At 36.3% G+C, this 17031-nt stretch overlaps 2 long non-coding RNA genes across 2 annotated transcripts; both read right to left on the bottom strand.

Moving 5' to 3' along the window:
- Positions 1–1228: 1228 nt before the first annotated feature.
- Positions 1229–2052, bottom strand: LOC113293861. Its single transcript, XR_003332623.1, has 3 exons — positions 1840–2052; positions 1494–1738; positions 1229–1361 (listed from the first exon to the last, which is right to left on the bottom strand). It is a non-coding gene; the product is annotated as an uncharacterized LOC113293861 (long non-coding RNA).
- Positions 2053–2621: 569 nt separating this feature from the next.
- Positions 2622–4608, bottom strand: LOC113299780. Its single transcript, XR_003335186.1, has 2 exons — positions 3217–4608; positions 2622–3070 (listed from the first exon to the last, which is right to left on the bottom strand). It is a non-coding gene; the product is annotated as an uncharacterized LOC113299780 (long non-coding RNA).
- Positions 4609–17031: the final 12423 nt, after the last annotated feature.

Here is a 17031-nt window from a genome sequence, read left to right as displayed (position 1 = left end):
ATGAAAAGATATATACATGCGATATTATAGGATGGAAATTTCTCATTTCGCTTACATTTTGAAGTGAGCGACATGAGAAGAGGCAAAATGTAGGAATGAAATATCGCACATATCAATAAGTAAGTGAAGACTATCGCACACGGCAAAGATGAAGTGACGTATTGGATGATGTCAGCAAAGTCACGAGTAAAGTATGATGATCTATGCGAGGTATAAGTTGTGCGAGAATGAGTGAGTGTACATGAGCGAATGTATCGCACAGTGATTCCGAAAATAGTGGATCTCTTAGCTGTCATCTACTATGAGGAATCCTATATAAAGGAAAGAGGTCATCACATAGGGGAGAGATCTTTTAGTGTGTGTGAGACAAGAAACTAGGAGAGAGAAAGTTTATTTGGAGAGCAAGTAAAGTCATTGTAATCCAATTATAAACCTTGATAATTAATAAGAGAATTCATTATGATTACTTAGGTTATTGTTTAGATACATTGGGGGTGTGGTTGTAGGTTTTCCTGCAACTACAAAATGAGTGAGAAATGTTGATCAACTCAATAGTATTTATAGATGGGTTGGTTACGTTAGTCACCCTCAAGCGTAGGTCACAAGTATTCTGGAAGAAAGTTAATCTTAGCTCCGTTTTACCAATGCTTTCTTCTAGGAGTGGTTGGAATCATGAAATTATGCACAGGAAAATAAGGGTTTGTTGAGTGATGACTTCATCACATAGAGTTACTCAACGTATTTTGCCTACGATACATGTGGTAGCTGGACTAGAGTATGGATTTGCCCAACTTCCTCTCTTATTATGATCAGATATATAAAGAGGTTTCGAAATTTCAAACTACCTACAGTAAAATTTTGTGAGGGGGAAGAAAAGATTTGGGCTTAGATAGGCGGCTATCTCACGCCCAACAGTAAAGCTGAGCTAGGGCTGCATATGGGCGGGTATAAGCTAAAACCAACCTCGCACCCACAGACTGCGGGTTTTTTTTCATAACCAACCCCGCACCCACAAATAGCGGGCGGTTTTTTTTACCCGTCCTCTACGGGTTGGACGGGTATGGGTTTAAACCCGCTTTATATTCTATAATCATTCAGTAGACATTCACACACACATGTTTTACTTAAGTTCATCATAACTTAAAAAACCAAACATAACTACACAAGTCTTACAATAAAAACAAGTTTAACCAGACTACTTCAAACTTCAGTTTCAGACACAGCAGGTACATATTGAGATTGGGGTGTCCCATCAGGTTCAGATTGAGGTGATGCTGAGGTTGGTGCTGCACTTGACATTTGACTGGAAGTAGCCGTAGCCAAAGCCAAAGGTGGAGTCGATGAATCGTCCATTAACCTCCCTGAAAAATATTAAACATCCAGTTAATAACAGTGAATGAAATCACTAACACAAAGCATCCAGTACTTTATTCAAATGAAATGATAAATCACAAATTTATGTTTAATCACTATCACTATCGCATTTCACTTACACAAACTGAAATGACATGATAAATCACAGCAATCTCATCCTACTGCCATTCGTCTTTGATTTTGTAACGTTTAGTCTCCTAAATCTTGTCAGCTGGTTCACTCTCTTTCACAGCAATCTCAACTGTAATGAGACACTTATCGTTCACAATAAATCCTTTAGCAGGGTCATGGAGTTCAGTAAGACGCATGAATGTTGCCCAACCCAAGCCGAGCTTATCTTCTTTGCCGAATTTGTCTTTTCCTTCTGCAAAATCCAATGGCACCAAACAAGAACGTGATGTGATTAACTAGCAGCAATTACATATCTAACCAAATTACCAATGGAACTCTAAATCAGGGTAATACCTATTCGCACACTGATATTGTGATCGATTTGACTTGTCACTGCAAAATTGAACTCCATGTTCATTGTTTTCGTCAACTCCACAGGGACAAGGTACAAAGATAAGTAATCATACACTTCCCTCTCTCCCTTTGGATAGATCTGCACTTTCCATTGACAACCCCCTACAGAGAAAACATCAGAGGTATGTCCTTCGTGAGAGTCCAACTTTGAGAATTGCTCAATCTTCCAATCGAACTTAAAAGATGAAGAAACCCCTATTATTTTAGACGCCATTGATTATCAGTAAGGAACTATGTGTAAGTGATAATAAAGATGGAGTGGGACTATTCAAAAGGAGACACCTAGCAAGGGTGTATCATTCAGACACTGACACTGTACGGTTCAATTTGAATTTTGAATTCTGAAGATTTTGAGCGCTCTATGATGTGCGGAGGATTGACCAAAGAAAGGATGCGAGCGACACTAAAGTGTTGTATGGTAGGGTATGAGAATTCCAGTCTTGTTTGTGTGCAACCTGTAATTCTGGACGGACCGCTTAAAAAACTGTCCACACAGACAGGTGGGCCCCGTGGCTGGGAAAATTTGCTTTAACATATGTCCGAACAGTCCGATGATGATTTCAAGTCCTTGATCAAGCAATTAACAGTTGAACTTGACCAAAAGTAAATGATCGTTGCCCCAAAAAGTTACCCAGAGGGAGTAATTAACTTAAGCCATCAAACACAAACGGTACCAGGAATTTAAATAGCTGTAATCGAAAAGGTTACTTTACGCTCTTTCATCTTGAAATCGAAAAGGAAATCTAATCATAAAAACATGCTACAATGGTTATAGGATCCAGACTTCATGGTAAATGGCTTGACTAAAACAGAAACAATCAAGTAAGTATTTTCTAAATTTCTTCGAGCATTAAGATTTCACCAATTTCTGAATACATTTTCATACAAGCACCCACAGAACCAGCAGAACAGTCACTGCCACAGCAAAGATTGTAGCCTAATCATTGTGAAAGCTTCTCAGATTTTTGGTGAGCTCATTTAAGATTCATAACTAACACTGTGTCCTACACATCCACAATAGCATCGCTCTTTCAAGAACTCGCTATTATACCTTCAGATTGGAGCAACATAACATCCTTGCTTGACTGCACCGAAGAGGCAAATGTAAGAGTTCAGATCCCTGCTTCTTCCATCCCAGTGATCATAAGCCATACAATAACTGCCTCAAAATCTTGATAAAAACCAAAAGGGCGTAACCATCAAGAGGTCAAAAAAAAAGAAAAGAAGAGAGACGTTAAGACAAATATAATTCTCTGGATAATTGTTAAACCTAAAAAATGACCAGCAAGAGAAATTAAAATCCTAACTAAACCATACCTAGACTTGAACGTTTACTCAAGTTCAAGCTAATTGATGACTAAACACAAGCTAGCGACTCTATACTTTGATAAAAGTTGGGACGTACAGGTAAATCTTGTTCTGGTGATAGATCATATATTTTTCCAAAGCTCAATTCTTTCAGATCATACGAGACAATCTTACTCTCTCTCGTTAGCAACACCATCTTTGTCGATTCTTCTTCTCCCTCAACGATGAACAAGAGATAATCATAAAAACACTTAGGAGGAGAGCCGTCAAATTCACGATGTGGATTTAACCTAAGATCAACCCGGCCTTTAAAATTCCAACTAGTGTAAGCAGCATCCATTCTGAATACGTCGAAACAACGGTCGGTATATTTTGAAGCAACAACAAGATAGAAATTGCCCCGATACTCAGCAATTTTGTATTTTTTTCTTATAATCACATTGCACAGGACTAGGCACTGTCCCAATTAATTCTCGATCAATGTCGAAATAAACCACAGTTCCGATTCCACTGTAGCACCAGTACAAAGAACCATCCCAGAAGATACCTGGGCAAGATAGTATGCATTCATCCTGCATAGTATGCGGATCAAATCCAGACAACTTCCAAGAGGATGTTTCAGAATCATATATTTCAGTTCTATAGTTAGTTGTATTTGGAGTCGTACTCCAAATAGATATAACTTTGTAATGCGGAGATGTGAATGGATCGAACGCTAAGCTAACACTCCTAAGATCCGCAAAACCATGTCTTAGCAGTTGAGATTGAGGTAAGGTTCTTGTTGCTTTGTGAATGGATTGAAAATGTAAAAAGTACAATCACTTTTGTTGTATTCCCAGCTATTACACAAGTTACTACACAAGAGAAGGCCATTGCAAGATTGCACAATTTTTATACTTGATCTCTGATCATCAAAAGGTAGGGTTTCAAAAGGAATATAATTACTAATGTTTCCATCAAGGGAGATATAGTCATAGTTGGGGTATTCCACAGAGAAAGTTTCCTCTCCCACGAACAATCCTGGGACAGAGAAGCTAGGGTTTTGAAGGAAATGTCTGTGAACAAATTGGGGATCAGTAATCATAGATAACCACTGTTTAGATACAGATTTGAATACAAGTAGTGATTTTAAAGGTAATCGAGTTAGAATCAGAGTCAAGATATCAACATTACTACCTATAATTGATGATGATGAGTTGTTAATTTCATTAGAAATGTTACCTCCTCTTCTTCCATCGTCTCCTCTTCTTTGCTTCGCTGAAGAAGAAGACATCTTTGAAATGAAAATCGAAGAACTATCCAGAGAGAAATCGAAGCTCTGTGAATAAGAGAAACTCAAATACTTTTGATTTTTAAAACCCTAACCTCCTCCTCTTCTTCGCTTAGAAAAGTCGGACTGTCGGAGTGCCTTAATGGTGTCCGGGTTTAGTGGTTCATGGTTTAAAAGTGTTTGGACACTCCATAGTCTTGGCGTTGCTTAAGAACGTGCCGGCCCCTGGACCATCAAGTGAATTAGGTGGACTACTTTGAGGCAGTTTTAGAAACCTCATATACGGCATGATTGTTAAAGGCTGATGCCAATTCTTTCAGGAGACCATTAAAGTGATCCAATGGGCGATGTCGGTTTTTATTTTTTTTTGTCTTATATAGAATGGTATCCCCGTAAAAGAATTGGCATCAGCCTGTAGCAATCATGATATACGGGGCTTACATTTCCAGTTGAGCTTGACCATTTCGATTATAGTTAACAGATAGAGAACAAGGTTTAGAATTTTGGATTTTTGGAGGGAAGAAGATGTAGAAGGAAATGAAAATGGAGATTCATGTTGGAAAATTTAAAATTTGATTCATTCAACAAAGATGTGCGACTCTGGTGAAAATTTTGAGGTGGGCGAATCCTTATATATAACAATTTTTTGTAAAAAGAATAAATTTTGTAAGCCTTTCAGCCACAATCAAACTCAACCATATTATCCGTCTAATCCTCGTATATTTTTCGATATATGCAGTAATGTGATTATTCTCTATATGTGACGAATTTTGTCACTAAAATCGACAAAGTGGGAAATTGTTAGAGCATTGCTCTGTTGAACCCACCAAGTATTGGTATGTAAAGTTTGGTTGTCATCTTTTAATTTTAAAACTCAAAGAGGCTTGATTTGATTACTAGAATCAACTCCGTTACGTTAGACTAGGAACATAAAATGTTGATACTCATTCTTGTTACTCATAAAGAACCTGAAGACGTATGGGCATCAACAACACATCATCCTTCAGTTCGAGTTCGAGGTTAGTAACACAGACCCATCGTCAGATCTCAATTTGAATTGATTCATAATGTATCTTAATGGTACATTCTGTCAGCCGCGGAGCCTTGTCTTAGGATGTAAGGGGTTGAAAGAAATTATGAATTTTGATGGACTAAACTCTAAAAATTTGAGGACTAAACCTAAAATGTACAAAAACTTAAGGCCTAATTAGGGATTTTAGGGGGCTAGAGCCGGGTCTAGCCCACCCATAATTCCGCTACTGATTCTGCACGTGGGAGTTATTTTGGATACCATTATTTTACGCAGGTAAAATGGTCGAGGGTGATAGATTTGCAAAATTTTGGGGATTTATTTTGGTCGAGGGTGAAAGTAGCTTGACATTTGTATGTATACTCTACGGGTTAGTAGAAGTCAGTTTTACAGGGGCTGTAGGGGGTTGTACTTTTGGGGGTTTAAAATACTAATTGCAACCAAAACATGGATATGGGGATATCAAACTTATGTAAAAGTTCAAAAATATCCTCAAGCATTTTAACTTATTACCCTTCTACCCTTCCATTAACTAATTAATCTAATAAAAAATAACAAAAAATCTGAAGAATTATTAAAAGAGAAAAAATGGTCGGCCTTCATTTTCTCCACTTCTTCTTCTTCCCTTCTTTTTTTTTATTCTTCTTATTTCCTTCTTCGTTTGAAACGATTAATCGTCGATCCAAAAAAAAATCGTTGTCGACTAAATTCATTGTCTAAAACCATGAAGCCAAAGGGAAAGCTAGGTCAATCTTCGTCGAATCCACCTCCTCCTGAAGCAGTGAAATCAACTTCATCAACCGAAGATGAAACTGAAGATCAAGACGAAGCGAATGAAGGAGATGAACCAGCCGTCGAGACTCCTATTATGACTTCAATAAGGTATGAATTGCAAAACCTACTCTTTATTTAAGCATTTTATTGATTATTCAGTTGGTTTCGAAAAATTTAGGTATGAAAAAATAGTTTCTGAAACTGCTTACGGCTGGGAGTTCTTGTTTTCCCAGTCGTAAATGAGTCTCACGGTTGGGATCTCTAAGAATACCAAACCGTAAATATTTCTTACGGTTGGGATCTATAAGAACTCCCAGCCGTAAATGAGTCGATGCGTATGATATTTCAGAAATCCTATCCGCAACAAGTTGTTTACGGCTAGGTTATTCCTAGCCGTATATTCTTCTGTGTTCGAAACTTTTTTTCAGCGGTAGTGTTTGCGTCTAGGTTTTTCCTATCCGTAATATTCTTTCCGAACCATTAGTTTTATTTCCCAACCGTTTAGTGTGTAGCGTCTAGGTTTTTCCTAGCCGTTTCTTTTATTGTGCTGAAACTTAAACCATCTATATCTTTCACGTATAGGTTTTCTTATCCGTAATTTGAGTAACCAAGCCGCAATTTAAGTTTTCGAGTCGTTATTTGTTTTACGTCTAGGTCGATTACTAAATATCCCATCCGTAATTGTTTTTGCGTTTTGTACTGTTTATTTTTCCTGCCCGTTTTCAGTGTCATGTCTTGGTTATGTCTAGATTTCCCAACCGTTTTTACTTATCTGCTTTTGGTTTTTGGTCTTGTTTGTCTTTGAACAGAGCAAAAGAAAAGAGGAAGAAAAGATCACAAGAAGTAACTCCTTGTAGTGACCCGACTCCGCAACCTCGTCGCACAAAACCATTGGGTGCAAACGCAAGTAATGCAAGTGGAGTTGTGACTAGTGGAGGAAGTGAAGGTGGAGTTGGTGGAGATAGTGAAGGTGGAATTGTTGTTACTGGAGGAACTGAAGTTGGAGTTGGCACTTCTAAAAGAAATGAAGAAGAAGAAGAAGAAGAAGAAGAAGAAGAAGAAAAAAAAAAAAAAAAAAAAACTTGCCCGAAACAAGTGGTGCTGCTATTGATAAAGGTAAATCTGTAATTGAGGAGGAGAAGAGGGAAAAGAAGCAGTGTGCACCAAAAGAAACGACAAGACAAATCAGAGATGCTATGGTGTTTTTAACTCCCAAGAAGAATGGAAGACCTTGGGGTGAGACAAAAGATAGATCCATCTTGTTTGGTTGCCAGTCATCATGGGGTGCTAGGGTCTGTGCCGCAAAGGTAATAAATCAAACTTAATATATGTTATTTTTATTTTATTATGGATATTTAATTGTAACAACTTTATATTCTTTGTAGTTTCCTGATAGAGCGGTCCCTAAACAAAAGCACCAACAAGGAAGGTTTTGGCCGTTGGAGAAAGAGCATCCAGATGTGGTAGCTTTGGTAAAAGATTCAGAGTTATGGTTGTAGTTGCATCTTTTCTGATACAATCCCGGTTATGGCTTTTCATCTGAAATAGTATATATTCACTTTGATTTTATTGCACACGGATCTCCACAACTCAAACCTTTTCATTGTAGGAAAAATCCAATTCTTCTTAATTTATCTTTGATTCGAAGGATTGTGTTGATAAAAAATAATTCGAACCATCCATCATTTTGTTATTAAAACCATGGAAAAAACGATCCAGATTGATAATGAAATACTACTCCATATTGGTTTTGTAGTCGGCCCGAAAAAGATTTGGAGAAACACCCTATTTGGCGAGTAAATAAAAGAAAAAGGAATAAATGGCACCAATTCGAAGCCCCGGATGATTTTATTTCATCTCTTTAATTTATGTTTTGTGTTCAGTAATTTTGTAAAATTTCTCCAAAATTTGGTTAATGGCGGCCATGAACAATTGCAGGTAGTTTTCCTATTTAGTAAAGAACATTGTTGAACATGAAAAGCAACTGGTCTCTGAAATTGTTTGGAATGCTATGTTGGCCCAATTAGGTTTTCAATCATCTATGACTCATAAGTTTGACTAGTTAACAGAGTTAAAAGAGATAGGATGAATATTTAGAACTTGTACATCCCAACTCCCAAGTCATCGATTCATTCAAAATGTTTAAACAAAAGTGGGTTGATTGATTTAGGGCGCTGGCCGTGGTAGTATTTCGGCCATGGTTTCTTCTAGGGTAAACTAATTTATCTATGTTATACGAGATTTCTCTTATGTATTTCTGGGATTTCAACTTGAAAGTACCTTTCTCAGAAGAGACCAAATCGTTTGAATACCCCCATTTTGCCAGTGGAACCAATTTACTACTAGTCCCTCTATTTGGATTGTAGTCTTTTTACGTCAGTTTTTGTTTATTTTTGACATTTCCTAATCTATTGATAGTAATTTAAAAAAAAAATCCAATCTTTTGATTCCAATTTCAGAATGAAGGAGCAAGGAAATAGAACTGAAGAATCTGGTGGTAAAACTAGCAATTCTGGAGACGCAATTGTTTCAAATGAAGGAGAAATAGTTTTAAATGAGGGAGAAATTGTATCAAATGAGGAAAAAATGTTATCATGAATTAATTGAAGAACCTTCCGATCCTCCAAATGGTGTTGAACCTTCACGACATAATTTTGGTGAAACTTAAGTATTTAGCGAGGAACAACAGTCCGATAATTTTGATTACCAAGTTCAAAAGGAACTGACTGAGGAAAACATATTAAAATCAGTAAAATCAATAAAAATACTAAGAAAAACATTGTAAACTTGTTACTGCCAATTCAAGAAGTCGGTCACGGGTTTCCCAGGGATAATCGTGAAGTACTTTTTGGATACGAAAACCACATGGCTGCCGAAATCTGGCGTCATAGGATAATATAACGACGTTGTAGTTTTTGGTAAAATTGTGTAGGAATATTACACGTATTCACCAATGTATTTTTACTGTGCAAAATCTTGAACATGACGCTAGAATTTCGAAGCTCCACAATTTACATGAAATAATGTCAACTTGGCCGCTAGACGAGGAATGTGTGGAAGTTCAGGAAATTGTGCGCAACTCGGGATTATATAGCGCAGTTAGAGCTGCTCATCAAGAGGTTGATAAAGCTGGCATCTCTGCATTTGTGGAGAGGTTTTATTTTGAGACTGATACCTTTCATCTACCCATTGTAGAAATGGCAATAATTTCATAGGATGATGTCCATATTTCAGATTTACCCATGGTTGGATATTCTGTAGATGCCATGTACGACGCCAAAATTGATTGGAAACCCTTAAAAAAGTTGGGTTTGAATTTGATTGGATGTGATGAGCTGAAATGGGGGTTCAGTTCAAGGCTGCTGCTAGATTGCTAAAATATAACCCAGATGGAAAACCTAAGAATAAAGATAATATATTGAAATTCTTCAGGATAACAGAATTGAGGGACCGTTTTAAGGGGAGCGCGAAAAGAGCAATTCGTCTATCCCCAGGAGATATCAAGTAGACTGTTATGGCGTTCTTAATGTTTGTGCTTGGTACGATGATATTCTCGTACATAAATGAAACTTAGTGGACGTCAAATACCTGCAGTTGTTTAAAAATGTCAATGATGTTTCTCGGTATTCATGGGAAACTACTTGCATTGCCTTTTTAGTCAAGAATTTGAGAAAAGCCTCTCGGAAGAAGTATCGGCAAATTGGCAGTCATATAACTCTTCTCAAAGTAAGAAATTTTGATCCCCTTTTTATAATTATACTGTGGTTTTATTTTGTTTTACCTTAGAGACAAGACCGATTAGGCCACTTTTTTTTAGTAGTTTTGGTAACTTGTATTTGATGGTAAGCTTAATGTCGTACGTGTACATATATGAACATAGATTTGGATATACGAACATTTTGTATTGAGACAGAGGTTTGTAACAAACGAAACATAATGGTATGTGGGAGTCCCGATTGTAATGCGGTATAAACCAGGGGATGTGTCCTCGCATCATCAAGATCGAGAGTTGGTACGCATAAAGTTATCTTTGGATAACTTGAAGTAGGATAACACCAAGAATGTGAAATTTGACTCCTGTTGATCTGAGAGATGCGCACGAAAAAGAACCAATTTCTTCGTACGGTGGACCCTTATTTTATTGCGGTGGGTACACACTCTACAACCCAACCAAAGTCATGTGCCAACTTAGTTACCACCAGCATAAAGTATATATTAAGTTTGAAGTTGATATGAAGAAAATTTAAAAAAATAAAAATGTAGAAGTGCCTGGTTCGATACAAACATGAAGTCGAGTCTAAGGACTGGGCCGAGATGGACAACACTTCCGAAAATTGCATGGATGTGGAAGGGTTAGCAGAAGGTACTGGAGCAACTACTGAATACAAGCAATGGTTCGAGTCAATTTCTTATTTGCAAGTGTGTGGGCCAAATATACCTATCTGTTAGAGCATTGCTCGGTCAAACCCATAAGTTTTGCTATCTCAAGCTTGTTTTCAATGTTACGTGATCAAAACTATATCTTGATTTATAATATACTAAGTCGAGTTTCAGATAGGTTAGAATTGTAGTTGAGTATCAGAGATCACCCTTGAAGACTGAAGATCGACGAAGACATTTGGAGAACTTCTGTATGAGGTATGTGAAGACTAAATCATTCTATTTTACTCACTATACCATCATTATACTAATTGAGACTATGTCGTATGACTTATAGTAGATCACAAAGAAGATGTTTCGAGTCAAGCTCATCTTGTGAAAAATATCGAAATATGATTTAGCGATTAGATGTTCAAAGGTCCTTAAAAATATTAGTTTTATGAATTAACTTTTGGATCAATTGAAAATTTCCCATGTAAATGATTATATCATTTGGGAATGTTTCAAACATTATAAAAGAAAATTATGAACTTACTGGAATTTTTACTCAGGATAAGTTGGAGAACTTAGTTTCCAAACCATAGATATCTGAGATATAAAAAAATACAAGAAGGTTGGCGAACCAGTTCGCAAACCACAAATTCAATTGGGAGCATTTCACCAACCCTGTTGACGAACCATGGTGCACTGATTTTATAAGTTAGATTAATTGGCTAGAGGTTGGTGAACCCGGTTTACGAACCGAGATCAACTGAGTTCGGTAATTTAGTAGGGTTGGTGAACACGGTTCACGAACTTTAGCACCCTGACTCGTGAACAATCGGTGGGCGAACCGTCGCACCAACTGTCCTGATAATATTTAACAGATGCTCAAAGATTTATTATTTATATATGTTTAGCATAGATAGAACTCTCTTAAACACTTCTAACTTTTCATTGATCACTTAAACATTTATGTATGTGAACTCTGATTAACTTCTTAGGTATTTAAATGAACATCAAATAACCTTTAGTTATTTGGCTAACATGCCAAACCGAACGGTCATTATACATGGTTCAGTAACCGAACCTATGTGTATAGTCTTTTATTATAGTTTGAAGACCTAATTAGTTTGCTTGATTCTCAAGTTATATTAGATTGAAATATAATCTAACCATGGTATTTAAAAACTATAAATAGAGCATCTTTGTCAACTGGGAAAATCAATCCCTGATACTTTGTGTCCTAGTTGATTCTAGGGTCGTCTTTATTGACTTTTTAGGTCTATGAATAAAAAGATTTTGCTTCGGTATTCGTGAAGCCATGTCCGACTATATTTACCTTGATATTTCATGAATACTGGTCTTGATATTATGTTATCGAGGTTTTCGTAATCTATTTTAGGAAAGATAGATAGTAATCACAAAGTTCTCTTCGTCTCATATTTTATGACTCCTCAAGATAGATGTCTAAAGACTGATCTTAGTTGATCTTTCGACGATTGTTCTTGAGATGTGGTTAAGAATCTTGGTTTCTCTTCAGGAGTCGTAAGTTCTGTATTTATGAGGTTTACTAGCTTGTTTATTGCAAACATATTTCCATACCTTGATCTTTGATTAAACAGAAACCAAATAGGCTTAATTGTTAGAGGCAGATTGGTATCAAAAGCCTTCACTTCGGCTGAAGCAACTCTTAGGGTGTAAATGACGTCATCTAAGGGAATCAAGTGCGTAGAACCTTGCGAGGTTCAAGAGACGTAAGGAGTGCGATTGTAACTGAATCGCTTGGAGGGTGTATTCGGTCTCAACTACATTCCAGTCCCAAGTATGATAACATGCTAGTATCCTTAGCGGCTTAATACAGTGTGGTGTTCAATCTGGACGAGGTCCTGGGTTTTTCTGCTATTGCGGTTTCCTCATTAACAAAATTTCCGGTGTCTTGTATTTTTCCTTTTTTCATTATATTGGTTATCTTTATAATTGGATTTACATAGGTTTGTACATACCCAATCTAAGTAGATATGTCCGCTTAATTGTAATCGATTACTAAACTAGTTTCTTGAAGAATATGTATCTTGAAAGATAGATAACAAGTTTAATCACTAGGCAGAATTCTGATTAAAATATTTGGATACAATTAGATTGATCTTGGATATTGATTTTTGAGATCGTCCAAGTACTCTGCTTAACAATCAGGTTCACGGACCTTGTGTCTATATACATACTGATTGAGTATAGGTTGAGATGTTAACTATATATACATATTATCAAGGATCATTTAGTTGGTATACTTTCAATTGTATTAAGTTTTGTCTATACAGGTTGTCAAACGAAAAATTCAGGTGTATTTCGTATACCTTGCATTTTCACTATCATCTAAGGCAGTGAAATTCATGACCCAATAGAGTACAAGGGAATCGTGGAAAAATTTCATGTACATGTTAGATCATTGCTCAGTCGAACTCACAAATGTTGTTATATCAAGCTTGTTTTCAAATTATTTGATCAAAACTATATCTTGATTTCTATTCTACAATTAGTTATGTCTCAGATTAGGATAGAAATGTAGTTGAGAATCGGATATCACTGCGTTCTACCATTTAAAGTCGAAGATCAACCGAAGCTTCTGGACAACTTCTTCAACAAAAGGTAAGTGAAAACTGAACCACCTATTTCTCAAGTTATATTCATCCTTTTATCTATGAGATGTTGTCGCATAACTAATTATATTATTACAAGCATATCAAGATTTTCGATTCAAGTTTATCTTGATAATTAGTTCTCGAAATATATATGACTAAGCTTAATGAACATTTGTTCATACTTGATGAATTTCAGTTAAGAACAATTAATTGATCTTAGTATAAATCGTGATTCAATATTATCAATCGAAAATAGCCTGGAACAATTATATGTGTCATTGATGTTATTTGGGAACACTTTTGTTATAGGGATGAGGTTTTTGGATCAAGGGAGTGGAAAACTAAGATTCAACCCACCGATTTACAAATGAGTTGGATTCTAATATTTTCCAGACGAATATATCCTTTCAAGTTAACTCGGTTGAGATTCACGAGTTATACTTAGTAAGTCGTAACTATCAAAGGTTGGGAATACATGTCGGTGAATACATGGATTTTAAAGGTTGGGAAGATGACTCAAATTGATCATTAAATTTGAATTTAGGTCTTCAAATGTATGGACTAGAGTTTGCTAGCTGGAAAGAAAAATCTGAAACACCAAATTGATCATAGCATGGTTCTCTTGTTTTTATGTACGTGTAATAAGAAAAATCAGTTTTAAAACCTTGGTTCGTTAGTATCAGTGGAAGAGAACTGAAACATTCACGTTCACAATTTAAAACGTGAAACCCGAATTTCTCTAAAATACAGAATGCGGTGAAATTCAACATCTCACTACCACCGGAGAGACGTGAAATACAACATTTCACTGCAATATCATTGACGGTGAAACACATCATTTCACTGCAATATCATTGACGGTGAAACACATCATTTCACTGCCATATCATTGATGGTGAAATATACAAAGCTTGCCCACCAATATGCATAATAATGGATGCAACTGAGATGAAAGAAGACGACGAGAAGCATTTGCAATGCCCCGGGAAGCAATATAAATAAATTATCAATGCACTGTAAAGTGTTGATTAGTGCGCAAGAAGTTAAAGATGCCGAGTAATGATATGAGTTTTATTAGGTTTCAATCTATACACTTGTTCTTTATTTCTTGTACTTTCTCCACTTTATGTTTCATGCACCGTAGTGAACCAGTGTTCCATCATCTACATCACAACCCAAAATGCACGATTCTTGAAACTTTGCTATGTTCCTGGCACAAAAAAATCATGTATCTAAGCAGTGGGGTGAGTATCCTTCTGAAGTAGTTCCCGAAGTTTACCGCTTTGTTGTGTAACTTTCTCCTTTTAATGAATTGTCTTTGCTTTCAAAAAAAAAAAACTTATCTATGTTCACATTAGTCTTGGAATTAGCCCACTCTTTAAGAAGACTATAAGTTTTTCTCAGCTTCGTTTCATGTAGTTAGCCACTTAAATTCTTATAAGCCAATCATCAAGAACTTGCCAGTAATATAATAGTAACAAAGTTCAAAAAGAACATAATGAAATCTCATATAACCATCTCTATAATGCATCCCCGATGGCTCAGCTAAATACGCAACCTTGTGACAATCATTTTCAAATCTCGTTCCCCTGAATATCGAGCAACCCTATTTTCACGTTATTTAGACGAAACGAGAATTCTTCTTTCCCTGAGTAAACATGGAAACAAAAAAATCCTGGCAGGTTTCAAATTTTGGTTTACCGATTTCAAATGAGGTTCTGTTCTTGTTCTTATCGCAAGTTCATCTGATAATGCATTTCTTCATCACAATTAGCTGATAGATCAGGTTGTTGATAGAACAAGCAAATGATTCGAGAAATAAAATGAGATCAATTAAGATTGTGTGAAAGACCTCACTAAATAAACCAAACTCTATGACAACGAAAGTTTTTACGAAAGAATTGATTTTTTTTCCCTGGGGTTTATTCTGGGAGGAGTCTCGGAAGAACAAGAAATTTTTTATTTGGAGGAATCATGTTATATATTTGTGTGGTCTTCGGGGGTAGATTTGTCCGTTTCAGTGGATAGTCTAGACTCGGTTCCAATTAATGAGTTAACCACGATTTTCCCACTCCCTTGATCCCAATACCCCCTCCCTATAACAAAAGTGTTTGGGAATGTTTCGAATTAATTTAGAAAGAAATATTGAACTAATGTAAATCTGGATAAATGACAGTATGCATACCAGTTTCACAAACTGGGAAAACTGTTTTAGGTTCGCAGCCGTAGTACATGTACCCATTACACGTACCGGCATACCTATATGTCGACAGTGTCTTAGTGGTACGCATACCCGGTATCCATACCACAAAAAGTCTGTGAACTCGTGAACCTGGATTGGTACGCATACCTAGTATGCATAAAAGAACTGTAGTTTTGAAACCAGTTTGATATCCATCCCTGATATGCAAACCGAAAAAACCTATAAGATCCGTAACTTATTTTTGTATTAAGAGTCCCATACCAGGTACATGTACCGTGACAAAAGTAGCCATGAACAAGGTAGGGTACACGTAACTGGTACACATACTTGCCCTGTCGAATATTTTCAGATGCACATAAGATTATTTCTGTGAGATAATTAGTATTTGATTAAATCTCTAAAAACACTATATATACATGATTCATCACATTATAACCTATGGTTGTGATTCAAGCTTAAAAGTCTTAAGTGTTTATGAAAATGACTAAGCCTATAGTTCAATCAGCTAGTTTCGGCTAACCGTTCATGAACAATGTCTTTGTACATAGTTCAGTTACAGTTTATCCTAACCAGAGTGTATATCTTGTTATGTTAATCTCATTTCAAAGATTCATCTAATGGTGGATATTGTTTTCTTGGTTCTAAAGCTATCTTAGCTTAAACGTAAAGCAACCTATACTTTGGAAGTCTATATAAGGTGAACCTCAAGCAACAGGGATCTTTAAATCCCTGACACTATTCTTGTGTGTCCTAGTTGTAAACTAGAGTCTTCCGCTTCCTAAAACCCTTCTAGGGTCTAGTGACTAAAAAGACTTCACCTAGGGATTCGTGAAGCCAGGCCCAACTATCTTTTATCTTGATAGTTCGTGTATCCTTATCTTGTTCGACTGTTGAGCTTCTCACTTGAACAAGATATATAGAAATCGCAAAATTCTCTTCTTCTCATACTTTGTGATTCCAAAGGTTTCATACTTGTAAGGTGAATAATAATCTAGGCTGCTCTTGGGGAAGCATAAGTACGGATTTTGAGGATAGCTAGACTTTGTCTACTGCTATAGATTTTCAGTCTCACCTTGATCTATGATCAAAAAGGAAATCATCATATAGGCTTATCAGTGGGAGGCAGATTGGTTTAAAGTCTTCAATTGAGTTGAAACAACTTGAAAAACCAGAGGTATAACAACCACACCCAATAATTTGTTCGGCAATCTATATGGACTAACTACAATATAATTCCGAAGCACCAGCTTATAAAGCGAGCTCAATCAAGAAATATATCAAAGAGTTATATCTCAATTTCTCAATACAATCTGCAATCGAACAGATAGAAATATGTGAACCCGATTGATATGAGAAATAACTTGAACAGTACCAAAGACCAATGCCCAAGTGTCAACCAATTTATATCAACAACCAAAGGTTGGATTTACCAATTGATTAATTTGCGCACAACCTATGATATTTCAATTATATAAGCAAATATAATGCGGAAAAGAAATAATACATACACCAGAAGTTTTGTCAACGAGGAAACCGCAAATGCAGA

The sequence above is a fragment of the Papaver somniferum genome, chromosome 7, assembly GCF_003573695.1.
Source record: "Papaver somniferum cultivar HN1 chromosome 7, ASM357369v1, whole genome shotgun sequence".
In the NCBI taxonomy this organism is placed as follows: domain Eukaryota; kingdom Viridiplantae; phylum Streptophyta; class Magnoliopsida; order Ranunculales; family Papaveraceae; genus Papaver; species Papaver somniferum.
The sequence above is the reverse complement of the archived record's forward strand: the minus strand, read 5'-3'. Positions and strand labels throughout refer to the sequence as shown.